At 50.4% G+C, this 6,543-nt stretch overlaps 1 long non-coding RNA gene across 1 annotated transcript; it reads left to right on the plus strand.

Annotated features, from left to right (window-relative positions):
- The first annotated feature begins 538 nt into the window (after positions 1–538).
- LOC110292145 lies at positions 539–5,855 on the plus strand. Its single transcript, XR_002377671.1, has 3 exons — positions 539–710; positions 5,338–5,564; positions 5,661–5,855. It is a non-coding gene; the product is annotated as an uncharacterized LOC110292145 (long non-coding RNA).
- Positions 5,856–6,543: the final 688 nt, after the last annotated feature.

Genomic DNA, 6,543 nt, shown 5'->3' on the forward strand with positions numbered 1-6,543 from the left:
TGGAGGGACCTGTGGCTTTGATAACAAGGACATTCTCCAAGGGGCCACACAACAGGAGACATGGGGAGACAGCTCCAGAGGCTGGTAAGGGACTCTGCACCCCAGGCAGAGCCCTGCTGGGCAGTGTTGAGTCACCCCCTCAGGTTACTTCCTCATGAGGCCCCATCACATCCTCATGATCAGCCATTCAGCCACTAAGCAGTTACTCATTGTCTAGAGGCTGGAGCAGTGGAGGGAGGGAGGGAGGTCTTGACCTTGCCTCCTCCTCGTTCCCCCCACAACAGGCAACTTCACCCTAGAAACCTTCCCGACCACCACTGTTCCTCTTTCCTCATTAGAGCAGGGCCAAGTCTCCTTGGGTAGAGAGATCCACTCCCAGGCAGAGTCCATCCCTCCCTCTACACTGGCACCCCAGAACCCTGCTTAGGCAGAAGTGAGCTGGTTCTCAGAGAAGTCCTGCCACCACCGACAGCACCAGGAACATTCTAGACTCCTGCCTTGAGATTAAGCTAAGCTTCTGTTTGACGTCACCGTGGGGACCTGGGTACAGGTGCAAGGCACAAGGCCAGAGTCAAACTCTTTCATCTGTGGGACCCCAGGCAATCTGCCGCCCCTCCCCGTCCCGCAGAGCCTATAACCACCACCCACCTCGGAGGGCTGGCAAGGAGCGATGCAATGTTTGTGGAGTGTTTAACTCAGGCCAACCCCTGGTGAGTGGCTCTCAAACACATGCTGTTATCATCATTAAAAAGGAATCATGAGGCAGCCACACCTCAGTGGTGCCCAGCACTCTAGTTTACAAAGCACAGGGTAGAGCCTGGAGCCTTGAGGAGACCTGGGAAGCAACCTGGATGGAGGCTCGCTGCAGACTCACACATGCCTGGCCTGGCCTAGTGTCCTGCTTTCCCAGGTCTGTGGCCCAAGGATCTCTACAAAGCAGGGTGCCTGGATGGCCTTTCCCCACCTCATTTGTCAAAGTGAGAGAATAGCTGCTCTCACAGCAGGTGATGGGCGTGGCCAGACCCAGCTGCTTTCCACTTAGATGTTCCCAGAACCATCCTTTGCTGAGCGACTGGTCTGTGCTGCATTTGACTGAAAATGTCACATTTCCGCCAGTGATGATATGGCCACAGACGCAGGGAGCGTGGGTTCCCGGGAAGAGGAGGAGAAGGACAGTAATTGGTAGGTGTATTGGGAATCATCAACTGGGAGGCAGGGGGAAGAGCTTGGAGGGTGGAGGAGGAAGCCAGTGCAGGGGACTCAGTCACACCAAACAAGAAGTCTCTGCACTGCCCTACCCCTAGAGGTGACCTACGTGAAGGAATGCACAAGGTTATCCCATAGAGAAGCCTTTTCTCTGTATCTGTGGCAACTGGCCAACCAGGGTATGTCTGAGACGTGACAGGAAATGACAGATATGGTTTCTCTGTTGTGTCCAAGAAAGGAAGAAAGGAAAGGAGAGAAGAGAAGGAAGGAGGGGAGGGAGGGAGGAAGGAAAGAAGGAAGGAAGGAATCACTTCACCTTCCCCCGTTTCTCCCTCATTAGCTAGAATGCAGATGTGATATAGGGACCTAGGCAGCCACTTTAGATCATGAGGTAGGGGCCTAGTACAAGGTGGGTGGAGCAACAAGAGAGAAGGAGCCTGGGTCACTAGCACGTCACTCAGCTCCCTTGTCATTCTTTTTTTTAAAGATTTATTTATTTATTTATTTATTTATTTATTTATTATATGTAAGTACACTGTAGCTGCCTTCAGACACTCCAGAAGAGGGCGCCAGATCTCGTTANGGATGGTTGTGAGCCACCATGTGGTTGCTGGGAATTGAACTCAGGACCTTTGGAAGAGCAGTCAGTGCTCTTAACTGCTGAGCCATCTCTCCAGCCCCCCCTCCCATGTCATTCTAAACAACACAGGTCCTACTCTGTCATATGCCATTGGCTTTCTGGTCTTTGTGACAGCTGACTGACAACCTGTTTGGAAGGATTATTTGCTGACTCTCCTTTTTTAAAAATTGTATATGTACAGGGTCTTGTCATATTCCCTAAACAGTGCAGGGCAATGGTTGTTCCCACAGAGTCTACCCTGCGCTTGGTAGTTCAAGCCATCTAGAGATGTGTGCTGGCTGGATTCCTGTCAACTTGACAAAACTAGAGTCATTTGAGAGGAGGAAACTTCCATTGAGGAGATGCCTCTGTAAGATCGGGCTGTAGGCAAGATTGTAGGGCATTTTCTTAATTAATGATTGATGTGGGAGGGCCTGGACCATTGTGGGTGGGGCCATCCCTGGGCTGGTGGTCCTGAGTTCTGTGTGAAAGCAGGCTGAGCAAGCCATGAGGAGCAATCCAGATAGCAGCACTCATCCATTGCCTCTGCATCAGCTCCTGCCTCCAGGTTTCTGCCCTGCTTGAGTGTCTGTCCTGACTTCCTTCAGTGATAGACTATGGTGTGGAAGGGTAAGCCAGATTAACCCTTTTCTCCCCAGCTTGCTTTTGGGTCACAGTGTTTCATCACAGCAATAGTAACCCTAATTAAGACAAGGTCCTTTATAGTCTTCAGTCTTTTCTGGGATGTTTGGGGGTTAGACAGACCAAGCACTACAGTGTTTCAGAAAGGAGACAGACCTGTTTGGGTTTCCCTGTTTGCCTATAAGTTATCTCAGGGGGAGACAGGGGCACAACTCCATCTGGGTACCCACCTTTTACTGAAATGTGCTTCCTGACAGATGTGTGTATGAAGTCGCAGTGTTAGGCGCAGAAGGACAGCAGTGCCACAGCCAGAAAGTCTAATGCAAGGGCACTGCCTTTCCTACATACAGTCTGTCATTGACAAGAGCCACCTTAGCACGGCACATGACTGGGTTTGATGTGTGGTGGGCTTGAGATTTCCAGCAGGCAAGCTCTACTTCAGGAGGCAGGCAGGACAAGAGCAAGCGTGGCTCAAGCCGTTGTCCCCACACTCAAGGCGCAAACATCTGCAACCCCATGACCTGTTGCATTTCAGATCCGCTTCAATCAAGCAGGATGCCTTTGCCTTTGACCAAGTCACTGAGATGCAAGGAGGGTCCTCCATTGTCCTCAGCTACTCCTTCATTTCCCCGAAGCTCCCAGGTTCCTGTTGGTGACTTAATGTAGGGACACTGAATGGATCTGGGGACATCTGCAGCCAAATGGACTCAGAGGACCACAGCATGTGGCTGGTGGCCCACCTTAAAAAAAAAAAAAAAAAAACTAGCCGGGCGTGGTGGTGCACGCCTTTAATTCCAGCGCTTGGGAGGCAGAGGCAGGCGGATTTCTGAGTTCGAGGCCAGCCTGGTCTACAAAGTGAGTTCCAGGACAGCCAGGGCTATGCAGAACCCTGTCTCGAAAACCAAAACAACAACAACAACAACAACAACCTAACTAAAGCAAAACAAAAACAAATAAACAAGAACAGTCTTCTGTAGCCCAGGCTGGCCCAGACTCACTACACAGCTCAGGATGACCTTGAACAGCTGATCTTCCTGCTTCACCTCCGAGCGCTAGGATCAGAGACACACACCATACACCCACACACCATCTGGGATTGGACTCCTGTCTTTGTGCACATGAGGCAATCTATCAACTGAGCTGTGTCCCCAGCTGGAGTCCTTATTTGTACTACTTAAAATAGTGTTTCTAGGGTCTAGAGAGATGGCTCAGCAGTTAAGAGCACTGACTGCTCTGCCAGAGATCCTGAGTTCAAATCCCAGCAACCACATGGTAGCTCACACCATCTGTAATGGGATCTGATGCCCTCTAATGATGTGTCTGAAGACAGCTACAGTGTATTAAATAAATAAATAAATAAATAAATAAATAAATAAATAAATAAATAGGGAGAGAGAGAGAGAGAGATAAACAAATCTTTTACAAAATAGTGTTTCTCTGTCAACTGGTAGAGGTAGGGGTCTCTCTCTTTTGAGGATAGGAGAGATCTGACAGCGCAATCCTGAAACCACGCTCTCTGGTTCCCAGGTAGGAGGCAGGGAAGGGGTAGGGACCAATGTGTGAGTCTACTAATACCCCCTTTGATGTAAACTCACCTCTCAGAAGAGAAACCCTGGGCCCCTGGGAGTCTGTTAGCTTGGGACGAAGGCTGTGTCCTGGTTGGTGCCCATGAGGGAGTAAGGGCTGCAGGTGTTGTGGTCTGAGCCGCAGCTGGATTCTCACATCAGTCTTACAGCCCTGTGCCTTTAACTGGAGAAAGGCTGCTGGAACCCAAGCACAAGGCCATCTGTCCCTGGCGCATCCTGCGCTGTCCTGTTTTGCTCTTCCTATTTTCAGTTTTAGCAGACATCTTCCGTCAAGGAATGGCGGGATCAAGGAGTCCTCATTTACAGGGAGGGAAGCTGAGGCCCAAAGAAGGATCCCAGCCTCAGTGAAGTTAGAGCACTGTGAAGTGAGGTCTAGACCCAGGTGTCTCCTATAGTGGGCTCTGTCCCTGTCCTGGGACACTGCCACCTACAGACCCTCCTACACACCCCTGCCCCCCCCCCATGGCATGTCACAGAAGTACACAGCCACAGCAGGCATGCACACATGGCCTTGGCTTTCCCTGTGGCTTCATCTCAGAATGCAAAAATCATTATGAGGCTCTCACCCTCTGCCTGTCTACCTAGAAGGCACTTCAGGCAGCAGCTGGCAGGGAAAGTCGAGCCACGGAGCCCTGACTCACTCTCCACCCCAATTACCAGGAGCCATTTGGGAAGAGCTGGTCTCTCCTGGAGCCAGGAAGAGCAACTTCAAACGAAAACCACAGGCAAGAGGAGCCCTTTAACCAGGAGGCAGCTACTGTGCTATGGGGTGTGAAGGGAGAGATTGTAGGACCCACCCAAGTGCCCTGGGGCCTTCTGGGTTCTGGTTCCAAGTCCTCCACCTTTAAGCAGCTTTGAGAATAACACCATGCATCTGTGGCAGGTGCAGATGTTCCTAGGACACCAATGTCTCTCAGTCACGGTGTCAATTCCTTTAGGTCTCCAGATTCAGGGATCTATATCTGCCCAGACCATCACTGGGTCTTTGGGATGAAACACGGGACACAGTAGACACTTAAGAAGTGATGTCGGTGGCCAGATAGTCCCTTCTCTTTACTTCTACAAACCCCTCCTCTTGACTTCAGTCCAGGGATCTGAACTCTCATTTTATAGACGAGGGAATGGGTTCAGTCAAGTTACGCGCATGCTCTACTTAACCGTGAAATGGCTCTCCGGGGACTTAGTCTTCTTAACACCACTGTCCCCTCCCTGGTTTCCTTACTGTCTGAACTCACATGCCAGTGTCCACGGGTACTGTCAGTCAGGGTTCCTTATTACAACCAGGAAGCCGAGAAACCCACTCATGAAGAGGAAGGCCCCACCACGGCTGTGGGTGACATGCACATGTGGACCTAAAGGACTCATCTCTCCCAGCAGCGTCACCCCAGAGACCAAGCTGTCAGCACGTAAGCCTTAGGTGACGTTCAACATCCAGAGGGAGCAGAGCTGGGTGACTTCCCAGAGAGACACGGCAGCTGAGAGGACACAAGACCACAAACAGATGACCCAAGGTACAACACAGGCTGATGGGGACCAGCATGGTCTCGTTCCAAAGTGTTTTGAGTCACCAATAAGGCAAACTTGTTTGTTTGTGTACTTGAATCTAGAGGCAGAGTCCTGGTCAGTGTTTCCAGCAGCTGTCTTAGGAACCCAAGAAGAGAGTCTGCCTGAGAAAGAAAAGCTGACATTAAAGCCGTAAAACTGGGTATGAATGAACAATGGTGGCATCAAGCTGTGCCTGAGTGGGCTGTGGCTGGCTTTCAGGACTGTGAGACATTAAATACCCGTCGTGAGTTGAGCAGAGTTTCCTAAACCTGGCTACTGCTGAACGTACCCAACAAACCTAACCACAAACATGTCTTACATACATACATGTCTTACATACATACATGTCTTACATACATACATGTCTTACATACATACATGTCTTACATACATACATGTCTTACATACATACATGTCTTACAGATATCTCAAGACTACTTTTTCTTTCTTTTTCATTTATTTGTTTGTTCGTTCGTTCATTCATTCATTCATTCATTCATTCATTCACTGTTTGAGATAGGGGTTTCTCTGTGTAGCCCTGGCTGTCCTGGAACCCATTCTGTAGACCAGGCTGGCCTCAAACTCAGAAATCCGCCTGCCTCTGTTTCACTAGTCCCGAGATTAAAGGGGTGCGCCACCACCACCCTGCATCAAGACTCCTCTTATTGTCTGAGTCTGAGGTAAAGGAACAGGAGGGGGACTCTGATTTCCTCTTACATCGTCCTCTTCCTCTATGGCTCAGAACAACCAACAACCTCAGAGGCCAGTGTCCCAAAGCTGGGGACAGCCAGGTAAGTGTAAGGACGATGGCCCTGGGGGCGGGGCCAACCAGGCTTCCCACTGCTGCCTGCAGGGAGCCAATTTTCTCTTCCACAAAGGACCTCCTGCCTTTAGGGAGCCTGGGTGAGACAGACTTTCCGTGGCTCTTCTCTGTCTCCAGGGTGC

The sequence above is a fragment of the Mus caroli genome, chromosome 4 (assembly GCF_900094665.2).
Source record: "Mus caroli chromosome 4, CAROLI_EIJ_v1.1, whole genome shotgun sequence".
Taxonomy (NCBI): Eukaryota; Metazoa; Chordata; class Mammalia; order Rodentia; family Muridae; genus Mus; species Mus caroli.